Raw genomic sequence first — 11,801 nt, 5'->3', positions numbered from 1 at the left:
AAGAGTGTATTATTCCTCAGGCAGCAGAATGACCTGATCAGAAAAGACAGCGCCCAGATGATGAATCAAGGCTTTCTGGTTCAGTCCCAAATTTCTTTTCTCTTCTTTGCTCCACCTGAAATAGCATTTAAGAGTTAACCTGTTCAACTGATACATTCAGTATTTTCTACTGTTGAAAATTTCAGGTAAATTTTGATGTTAAAGACATTGCTGTGCAGTGAGACCTTTGGGACTATTTTAGTATTTTATCAGTATTTTATTTTAGTATTTTATCTGATATATATATCAGATTATATATAGTATATAATCAATACGTGTTTCCATCTTGTTTCCTGAATGAGAATGAAATTCCTTCAGGGCAGTTATCTATCTCTGACTTCTTTAAATTTGTTGTAAAGACTAGGAAAGTTGGCCTGCACACCAAGAAACAGCATGGCAGGGAGGAACAGGCTTGCTGGGTTTTGGGATTGATTCTAATTCTCACTCTGCTAGTCCAGGCACTAGCTATGTGATTTCTGGTCATTTGTTTAACCCTCCTGAGACATTATTATTCTGAGAACATGCTGGGGTGTGTGGGAGTGTGGAGTTAGCTAATTGGCTACTAGTGAGCAAGAGGTTAGCGCAAACAGCTGATCCTGTTTACATGGGTTTGAGGTTTCTAGTGCTCTTGGGCTTTGTTTGCAGAAATCTTTCTTCAGAGGCCTTCAGCTTTCAATACCTTTAACAAAACGTGTTGGGAAGATCAAGGGAGGGATCACTTTTAAGCTGAGTGCAAAACCCAAAGCTCACTTAGATATCTTTGGCTTATTCCACTACTGGATAGACTTATGTTCTTGGGCAAAGAGAACTGTTTTTCCTGGCTCTCCTCCTCAAATATGCAGACAAATCCTCGATGGCAGCGGCAGCTAGAGAAGAGGTTATAGCCAACTCTGCTAAAGGAAGTCGGTAATACAAGTCCTGTTTACTGGTGCCAAATGGCAGTGTTGGTCAAATATTAGAAAAAAAAGTTCAGCATCCAAGGGTTGTTATTGATCACCGTGCATGACTTTACTCTTTTTTGAATCATAGTTGTTTGCTGCAATGCTTAAGGCAGGGCTGGTACAGAGTAATTCTGGAAAAAAAAAAAAAAATGAAGAGAGGTCTTGTTTGTTTTTGTTTGTTTAAGACCTATTTTTACATATTGACATTATAGCTACCAAGACACAGAAAGAGGGCTTCTACTAAATGTACTGAAGGCTCAGTTGGAAAAGATCAAGGACATTGAAAATGAAAAGAAAAAGAACGGTGAAGGAAAAGGTAAAATGTTATATTTTATATCTGAACTGGTATAACTGATTATTAATGGTCATTCAGTGGAAACCCTTGGTTTGTGTTTTGGGGGGGGCCAGTCTTGCTCTTCCAGTCTTGGTTTTGAAAGTCCTCCCCTCCCCCACTACCATTTCAGCTGTTGTTGCTCCTTGTAGCCATCAGGGTTCTGCAATACTAGGTTAAATATTATTATGGTAGTTTAAGATTGGATTTGTTTCTTTCTATGACTATTATGTTGTCATGGCAAAAGTCTTGTGTAATATGGAACTATAATTTCCATTTCACAAAGAAAATAATGGTTCTTCAAGCTGACTTAAAGAACTCAACAATTTAAATAAATAGCAAGAAACTCATATACTCCTCGAATACACCTGATTTGTATACATCTAAGGAAGCATGGCTACGTGATCACTGATCAATATCCTATGTTATAATATATTCCAGTCTCCTCAGCATTTGTCACAGAATCATCTGTTCATTATTTCATATCACTAGTTCTTTTAACAACTTGGAGATAGTTACATGAAGAAATTCAGAAATTTTGCCATGATTCATAAAGAAATGCATTCCTTTACGCCTTGATTTTGAAATTACTTACCAAATCAGAGTCTTTGGAATTTTCATAGTTTAAGCAATCGTAGAAGAAACTTTGTATGCTTCTGATATTCACTTCATTTTGCCTTCTGGATGAATGCAGAATTAATGCATTTGGTGACAAGTTACCTTATTTGGAATGTATACATATTTTTGCCAAAAGTATTGACCACAGATTCAAAACAATAATAATTTTTTTAAAAGCATTGTTCTTATTTTTTATGGGATTGTTGTTGTCGTTCAGTCACTAAGTCGTGTCCAGCTCTTTGCTACCCCATGAACTGTAGCAAGCCAGCTCCCCTGTCCTTCATATCACCCTGAGTTTGCTCAAAGTCATGTCCTAGTGGCTCAGATGGTAAAGAATCTGCCTGCAATGCAGGAGACCCAGGTTTAATCCCTGAGTCAGGAAGATACCTGGAGAAAGGATTGGCAACCCATTCCAGTATTCTTGCTTGGAGAATTCCATTGACAGAGGAGCCTGGCTGGCTACAGTCCATGGGGTCGAAAAGAGTCAGATGCAACCAAGCGATTAACACACACACATGTCCATTGAGTCAGTGATGCCATCCAACCATCTCATCTTCTGTTGCCCCCTTCTCTTGCTCTCAATCTTTCCCAGCATCAGGGTCTTTTCCAATGAGCGGGCTCTTTGCATCAGATGGCCAAAGTATTGGAGCTCCAGCTTTAGCTTCAGTTCTTCCAATAAATACTCAGGGTTGATTTCCTTTAGGATTGACTGGTCTGATCTCCTTGCTGTTCAAGGGACTCCTGAGTCTTCTCTAACACCACAGTTTGAAAGCATCAATCTGTGCCATTCTTTATAGTCCAACGTTCACATTCATACATGATTACTGGAAAAACCATAATTTTGACTATATGAAACTTTGTTGGCAAAGTGATGTCTCTGCTTTTTAATACACTGGATGGGATAACATGGTTCAAATAAAAAAATTTTGTCTCACCTTTGTTTAGAGTGTACAGGCTTCAAAAAGATGGATCTATTTTTTGAACATTTTTTTCCCCACAGTTCTATGGGCTACGAGATGGTTTAGCTCGGAATCTCTCAGGCAGTTCCAGTAAGATAGCAGCTGGATTGATTGGGCCAGGAGATCCAAGATAGCATCATTCAGATCTCTGGTAGTTGGTGATGCCAGTCAGCTGGGGTACCTCGGTTCCCCTCATCTGTACTTCATCCAGAGGACCTCAGAGATTAGTTGTTGCCCTTCTGTTCTATTCTTCTCCCTGTTTCCTTTTCTTCTCCATTATTTTGTAGCTTCTTATTCCTCAGGGTGCTTGAAATATTTTTTAACTTCTCTAATCCAATTCTCATGTGAAGGATGTGGACATCTCATGCCTTTTTATGCTTCTCTTCTCATACTATCATACTATGCTAGATCCATGTTCTTTTCACAGCTTCCATTCCCCAGCACCTTATTTTAACAGCTTCTATGACTTCTGGGACCAGCTTGTATTTCTGGTCTGAACTTTGGAGTGAAACTGCAAAACAGAAAAACCTGGCAAATTTTACATAACTAAGGGTTTAATTGGAACAGTCCTGGTTTTTGTACTATGATTCTCTGCAAAGGACTCTTTTTGTTCTTTGCCTTTTAGAGGACTTTCTTTTATTTTCTGTTTTTGTTTCTTTTTAAAGACCAGATGCATTTCTATATTTTATTTTTTATATGTACTGCTTGAAGTCAACTAAAAACATCCTACAGTTTCTCTATCTCCTTCCTATATTTTTCCTCTCAATACGGAAATAAGATCCAATATTCACTCCAAGAAAAGCACAACTGGATCCAAGGGAACACAGGCACTTTAGAGCTCCTGCCAATGAACCACACTCTCTGCTGCTGTCAGTAAAGCACTTTGACACCCACCTGGGGCTATTGTCACAGGTGCCTATTCTCTGCTCCATTCAGCCTTTGAAATCAACAAACGGTGTCCAGGACTCAGTGTAATCAACATACTGGAAAACAAAAGGGAAGCACACAACAGAAACAAACTGAGAGTGTATTATATCTATCATCATGAAAGCCACATTTCTAATTTCCCACCCCCCCACCCCAACCCCTTTGGAAGAGTGAGAGCTGCAAACCTTTTTATAAAAAAGATCATGTCCTTGGACAGCAAGTATCGTGAAAACTTCAAATCATCAAATAAAAAATAGAATTGTTAAGCACTGTGTGGAAGTCCTCTTATTTTAAGTAACATTGCTCCAATCATAAGTAAAGACAATATGAATCAGGTTTGCCTCTTTGAATTAACTGTGGTGAGTTGTAACTTACATGATTATCTCACCTTGAACATTTTTGCTGCTGTTCATATTTAAATTTTTATTGTCTGAGCTCTGTCCTCTATCTCAGGAAAAATTCCTTTCTCAACTCTCAGTACAAAAGTTTCTGTAAATTTAAGATTAAAATGGCAGGGGGATTTAAATACAGTGCTTTTCCCCTCCAAGGTCAGAATAGATTAAGGATAGTTAAAGGGAGAAATGAAAAAATTTGAATTCTCTTCTGTCTATTGTTTGGAAATAGCAAAAGGACTTCAACAGTTCTGGGAGCTTTCTAAGTATTTATTGTTATTTATGTTTATTATTTCCAAGTGGCTTTTCCCAAGAAGAGCTCTGAGATCTTATAACAATTTTCACACTTTCTAAGCAAAAATAAATCAATAAATTTGAACGTGTTGAGAAAAGAAAATGGATAGAAGGAAATATTGTTTAAAAAATGATAAATATTATAAAAAATAAAAGGGATAGAAGCATAGAAGAAAAAAAATAATTAGACCAAAATAAGCAAGACAAATATGAGAGTTTGAATTGAGGATGGACACTGTCCAGAGGGGAAAGTTGAGGCTTCAAGAGTAGATGGACTCTCAAAGGTCACTTAGCCTTTGAATCGAGCACAAAACCCTTTGCTTTCCTGGGGGTTAACTGAAGTTTTTCTACAGGAGACCACACTAGATGCCTAGAATTTGCATCACACTTTCCTTCTCAGCACTGGTGCACTCCTGCCTCCCTGCCCTTGGGTTCAGTGGGTGGTCAGTATTACTTTACAGAAAGAGAAACAAAAGTTCCAAGGGGTTAAGTGATGTGTAAAGTGTTAATCCTTTAGAGGGCTGATCTCAGAATTGGGGAAAATCACCCTATCCAGATATTCTTGAGAAAAAAGTGATTCTTATTTATTCTGAAGAGAAAAAAAATCAGTTTTGAGGGTGAATAGATGTAAAAGAGCTACATTCTACATTTACGAGGGATTACAAAACAGGGCAATGATGACTTTGCAAATAATTTCTCTAATTTAAAACGTGTGGGGATTTCACATTTAAAAAGACCGTTATTAATCCATATTTTCCCCCAAGTTTTTGAAAGTCTGAGGAGTGGTACAGCTACATGGGGAAATTTACCTATAAAAGCATCATTTCCTTGACCCTGTTCTGGCCTACAGTGTCGAGTTAAGGAGAAACACGCTACTTATCCTGCAAGAAAATTGGAAGATCTTAGCTTTGAGCTGTAATATTTCCAGATGGTTGAAATCGAAAGCAGACTTCCTTTCCTTGCCTCTTCAGCCAAAGTTTTATACAGCAGTAAATAAACTCTTATTTGCTTCTGCCACATTTTATAGTAGAATACAGAAGGATTGAAGCGGACCATTTCTCAGGGAATGATTCTCTTCTCATTGTACTTTGAAGGTTGGATACTGCTTCTGTTTTAAAATGGCAACACATAGCTCACACCTCTAACTCCAAGAAATCTGTTGGTTCATTGTCTTTTACTATTAAGACTTTTCTAAAACTTGCAGAAAATGTCAATTTCTCTTTCCACAGATTGAGGCAGAAAAGCACAATGATGATTCTTCTCCTTAAACTTTAAATATTAAAGTTATTTTGGGGGGACTTCCCTGGTGGTCCAGTGGTTTAGATTCTGTACTTCCACTGCAAGAGCTGATGGTTCAATCCCAGATCGGGAAACTAAGATCCCATGTGCCAAGCAGCAAGGCCAAATAAATAAAATTTAAATTTATTTTCATGGAAGTAAAAACTCAATTCATTAATTTTCATTATGAATACAACAATAGACACTTTTAAAAGGAAATAAAATATCCTTGGAAGTCTAAATTAGACTTTAAAAAATAAAATGAAGATTTTTTTCATTATTGACAAATGGGTTGGGTTGAGTTAGTTACTTAGTTTACAAATGCAATTAAAATTTTTTTTCTGACCTATAATTTCTATCCCGATTTTGGTAGAAACTATATTTCAGCCATCATCTTTGCTGGATAATGTTTCTGGACCTTCCCATTATATTGAACAAAGAGAATATGTTTTGCTAACAGAATCACCTTGTCAGCACCCATAGTGTATGTGAAATCTGGCTCTAGAATATGATAAAATATAATTGCTATGTACTATATTATGGGTTCAACCCCTCCCAGCTTATTTTGAAGATAAAAAATAGACTGCCATATTGTTATAGAATCATCTCAGTTCTTTTTTTTTTCCTTTATGCTTGCTAAAGGTGAATAATTGTTTGCCTATCTTCAAATATGTGGGTTTCCCTGGTAGGTCAGTGGTAAAGAATCAACCTGCAATTCAGGAGACCCAGGTTCCACCCTTGGGTTGGGAAGATCCTCTGGAGAAGGAAATTGCAACGCACTCCAGTATTGTTGCCTGGGAAATCCCATGGACAGAGGAGCCTGGTGGGCTAAAGTCCATGGGGTCACAAAAAGTTGGACATGACTGAGCAGCTACATAACAACAGTCTTCAAATGTACAGATGGTGGGAATGAGCAGGACTGTGAATTTTCCCAGATCTGTAGAACTGAGGTGTTTAATCTTGGGTGAAGCAAGAACTTAGTCTGTGCCTGAGTGAGAATGGTGATTGGAAAGAATATTGATTATACTCACTAGGATGTAGCTATAAATATTCTCCTCTAGCAAGCAAGTGGGAGGAACTACAGACTTGGGAGAGAGGACTGAACAACTCTCTGGTTCAAGTTAGCAACTTCTCTGGTTCCTTTCTATATATATTTGCTAAGTGTCAGTGCTGCATGAGATCCTGCCCTTGGCACTTGCCATGGGGTGAATGTTTGTTGTCCCTCTCAAATCCATATGATGAACTCCAAAAGTGATGGTATTAAGAGGCGGGGCCTTTGGGAGCTGATTAGGTCATAAGGGTAGAGCCCTCATGAAGGCGATTAGGGTCCTTACAAAAGAAGCCCCAGAGAGATTCCTCTCTGTTTCATACCTTATGAGAACATGGTGAAATGATGCCATCTATGAAAGAGGAAATGAGTCCTCATCAGACATTGGATCTGCTGGTGCTTTGATCTGGTACTTTCCAGCCTTCAGAACTGTGAGAAATAAATTTCTGCTGTGTATAGTCCACTTGGTCTAAGTTATTTTCTTACAGCTGCCTGAACAGACTAAGACAGCATCTTTATTCAATAAAGAAGACACAGTACTTGATCAAGGAACAAACACACATTAGTGTCGTTTGCTTTTAGACCAGTTTAACTAGTGTATGGGTAGAGCTCCTAGAGGAAGTGATTCTTGAAAGTAACTATAAGCCAGGAGATTAAAAATGGAAAAGTATTCGAGTAGAGAAGACAATCCAAGCAAAGGCACAGATTATGAAAAAAATATATGTATGAGAGATTAGAAACTAGAGGCAATTTTAACAACTGCATCATTGAATTTAGAGGCCAAGTGTGTAAGAAGTCAGTGAAGAGGAAATACAGTTACTGTCATAAATAATCTCATTTTCTGTACAATCTTCTTGTGAGATAATAAGCACTATTATGGCAGAAAATGTGCCTTATTCACCAGGACAGACCTAGAGTTTAGCAAATGCTTGATAATGCCTTACTAATGAACAATTATTTATTGATCCATGCATGAATTACCTGGATGAATTCCCATTGTTTAGAACAAGGGATAAGTTCTAAATAAGTTTAGAATAAGTTTAGAGCAAGGGATAAAGTTTAAAAGTATTTAATAGGTAAAATTACCAGGACTTCTCAACTAAAGTTAAAATCTGCACTGTGGTGCCTGTATTAATGAGATCATATGCAGCACTAGGATAAGATACAGCAGAATGTTAAGAATGTAAACTTGGGATTGATTTTAGCTCAAACCTCAGCACCTTGACTTCCTAGCTATGTGCCCCTGGGCAAGTGATTTAATCCATCTGTGCTTTGGTTTGCTCAAATGCAAAGTGGGAATAAAGACAGCACATGCCTCATCCTGTGGTTCTGAGACTTATGGCAGTTCATCCTTTTAAAACACTTAGAACAAAGCCTGGCAGGAAGCATTCAATGAAAAAGCTCAGATTAAATTCACATTAAGTCATTAGTCAGTAGTGACTGTTTTATTGCAGGGAGGTGACTTGGCTTTTAAATCCTAGCCACACCCCTTCTTTTGGTCTCCACTCTTTCTCTGAAAGATTTCACTGTCTTTATTGGACAAATAGCAAGTCAGAAGTCCCATAAATGATGTGTTAAAATTCACACAAATTGTCAACCACCAGAACTAGGCTCAGGGCAGCGATAATTTGATCTTGTACAGCGCTTCCTACTGAATTTCTTCAAGGAGAACTCGCTGCTGGCTGTGGATAATTAAAAATCAAAATCAACTTTTAAGCGATGGGAAGTGGGAGGGAGGCTCAGGAGGCAGGGGACGTATGTATAGCTATGGCTGATTCATGTTAACATATGGCAGAAGCCAGCACAATATCGTAAAGCAATCATCCTCCAATTAAAAATAAATAATTTTAAAAATCAACTTATAACTATTAATAAGAATATATATTTTGACAAATTATATCATATCAAAGTCTTACCAGACTCACACATCAAAAGCTTTTTAGGAAAATTCTACAACTATGTGATTTTTGTTTTGTCCATTAGAGATCTATATTCCATAAATTTAGCCAACATATTTTAGTGCCTAAAATGAGCTTTTTCACCATGAGTTCCTCCTTTACTAGAGATTCTAGTGTAAGTAGATTTTTCATATGTTTCTATTTTCCTTAACTAGGAGAGTTTTGTGTTTATTGTATACTAATGTTTACATTTCTTCTCTTGTGGAGTATTAGCAAAAGCAGAAATAAAATACTGGGGAAATAAAAATAAAAGCCAAAAGAACAGGATAGTAAGGATTTTGCCATTCAGCTTTGGGAGGACTAAAGGAAATTGAATAAAAATACCCCTGAGCCTTAAAAATGATTTGAGGGCCTCTCTGAGAGGCAATGGCACCCCACTCCAGTACTCTTGCCTGGAAAATCCCATGGATGGAGGAGCCTGGTGGGTTGCAGTCCATGGGGTCGCTAAGAGTCAGACATGACTGAGCGACTTCACTTTCACTTTTCACTTTTATGCACTGGAGAAGGAAATGGCAACCCACTCCAGTGTTCTTGCCTGGAGAATCCCAGGGGGGAGCCTGGTGGGCTGCCGTCTATGAGGTCGCACAGAGTCAGACACGACTGAAGTGACTTAGCAGCAGCAGCAGCTGAGGTGCTAAATAGGAATATGAGTGGCCAGAGGCTTATAGGGCTGGGGTGCTGGGCTCTGTGGCCTGAAATGTGGTGCCCAGCAAACAGCTGAAATTGGTAAAAGGAATTTACCATCTCAGTCCTAGCTACTGAACTGAATAGAGGTCTTCCAAAGCTTTTTCCACAAAAGGTACTTTGAATTTCTAGGAGGAATACACGAAGGATTTAAACAGAATGCCACAATGAGAGTCAAAAATTCATAGAGTGTTTGAAAAGAATTGAATAAATGGACAAGAAATTAAACCCTAGAAAGTAAATAAATTCCTTGGTAAACTCTTCTATTGTGGTCTGTGGACCAGAGATGATCTCTCACAGTTTATCATCTGTCTGCTAGGGAAAGTGAGACATTGAGAACAAGCTGAAGAAACTTGTACAGCAGTTTGGAATTAATTTTATGTATGTTCCATTTGGTGATTAAAAATATGGCCCTAATGTATGGCTTTTGTTTGCTTTATATATTCCTTTCTTTTACTTTATGCTTCTAGTAATTTATTCTTTATTGTACTTAATAAAAATATCAGTCAAGAATGGATGGAGACAAATTGACCCTTTTCCATAGAGAGTTGGAGAAGTACAGTCCTCAAATGAGGAGAAGTAAATGGCAACCCACTCCAGTACTCTTGCCTAGAGAATCCTATGGACAGAGGAGCCTGGTGGGCTGCTGTCTATAGAGTCGCACAGAGTCAGACACGACTGAAGTGACAGCATGCATGTATGCATTGGAGAAGAAAATGGCAACCCACTCCAGTATTCTTGCCTGGAGAATCCCAGGGACAGAGGAGCCTGGTGGGCTGCCGTCTACGGGGTCGCACAGAGTCAGACACGACTGAAGCGACTTAGTAGCAGCAGCGGCAGCAGCAGTCCTGAAGTGAAAGGTTTTTCCTACACTGTGTGTGCTCAATTGCTTTAATTGTGTTTGACTCTGAGACCCCATGGACTGTAACATGCCTGGTTCCTCTGTCCATGGGATTCTGCAGGCAAGAATACTGGAATGGGTTGCCATGACCTCCTCCAGGGGAACTTCCTGACCTGGGGATCAAACCCACGTTTCCTGTGCCTCCTCCATTGCAGGCAGATTCTTTACCTGCTGAGCCACCTGAGCAAATCTGCCATCATTACTTAAAACACTGGGGGAAGGAAATAAAAAGTCTCTACCAAGCAAGAGAGGTAAATGGAGGTTAATTTTACGCTTTCTAGTATTCCTATTTTAAGATATGCATGCAATCTTATGAGATTATCCCTGACAATCTTATTAGGTAATATGCTGAATTTATTACTTTTATTTTGATATATATGTGGTGCTAGTGGTAAAGAATCTGCCTGCCAATGCAGGAATCATAAGAGATGCAAGTTCAATCCCTGGGTTGGGAAGATCCCACAGAGGAGGGCACGGCAATGCACTCCAGTATTCTTGCCTGGAGAATCGTATGGATAGAGGAGGGTGGCAAGCTACAGTCCATGGGGTAGCAAAGAGTCAGACACGACTGAAGTAAAATAGCACCGGCATATGCAATATATACTTATAAGGAAATTGACAGCTACATTTATATTTCTATCTTCTAGTATCAGCTTTTGCTTAGCATCGTGCTAAGTCACTTCAGTCGTGTCAGACTCTGTGCGACCCCATAGACGGCAGCCCACCAGGCTCCCCCGTCCCTGGGATTCTCCAGGCAAGAACACGGGAGTGGGTTGCCATTTCCTTCTCCAATGCATGAAAGTGAAAAATGAAAGTGAAGTCGCTCAGTCATGTCTGACCCTTAGCGACCCCATGGACTGCAGCGTACCAGGCTCCTCCGTCCATGGGATTTTCCAGGCAAGAGTACTGGAGTGGGGTGCCATTGCCTTCCCCGGCTTAACATCATCCTATTTTTAAAACCAGTTTTGGTTTTTTTTCCCCCAAAAAAACTGTTTTTGGGAATATAGCCTTTCAGTTAAGAGGAATATACAGTTTTTTGTATTTTTCAATATGTTTTACATCTTCTCAGGGTTTGTTATGTTTAGTCACTTAGAAATGTCTGACTTATTGCAACTCCATGGACTGCAGTATGCCAGGCTTCCCTGTCTTTCACCATCTCCCGGGCTTTGTTCAAACTCATGTCCACTGAGTCAGTGATGATGTCCAACCATCTCGCCCTCTGTCATCCCCTTCTTCTGCTTTCAATCTTTCCCAGCATCAAGGTCTTTTCCAATGAGTCCACTCTTAGCATCAGATGGCCAAAATATTAGAGCTTCAGCATTAGTCCTTAAAATGAATATTGATTTCCTTTAGAATTGACTGGTTTGATACCCTTGCAGTCCAAGGAATTCTTAAGAGTCTACTCCAACACCACAGTTAGAAAACATCAAT

At 39.0% G+C, this 11,801-nt stretch overlaps 1 long non-coding RNA gene across 2 annotated transcripts in view; it reads left to right on the top strand.

Annotated features, from left to right (window-relative positions):
* The first annotated feature begins 1,048 nt into the window (after nt 1-1,048).
* The window catches only part of LOC112579202, a 79,441-nt gene continuing 68,688 nt past the window's right edge, over nt 1,049-11,801 (top strand). For both annotated transcript variants that reach the window (XR_006640049.1, XR_006640048.1), the window contains exon 1: nt 1,049-1,296. This is a non-coding gene — a long non-coding RNA (uncharacterized LOC112579202). The remainder of the gene's footprint in view (nt 1,297-11,801) is intronic.

The sequence above is a fragment of the Bubalus bubalis genome, chromosome 15 (genome assembly GCF_019923935.1).
Source record: "Bubalus bubalis isolate 160015118507 breed Murrah chromosome 15, NDDB_SH_1, whole genome shotgun sequence".
NCBI lineage: Eukaryota > Metazoa > Chordata > Mammalia > Artiodactyla > Bovidae > Bubalus > Bubalus bubalis.
This window is presented reverse-complemented; position numbering and strand designations above follow the sequence as displayed.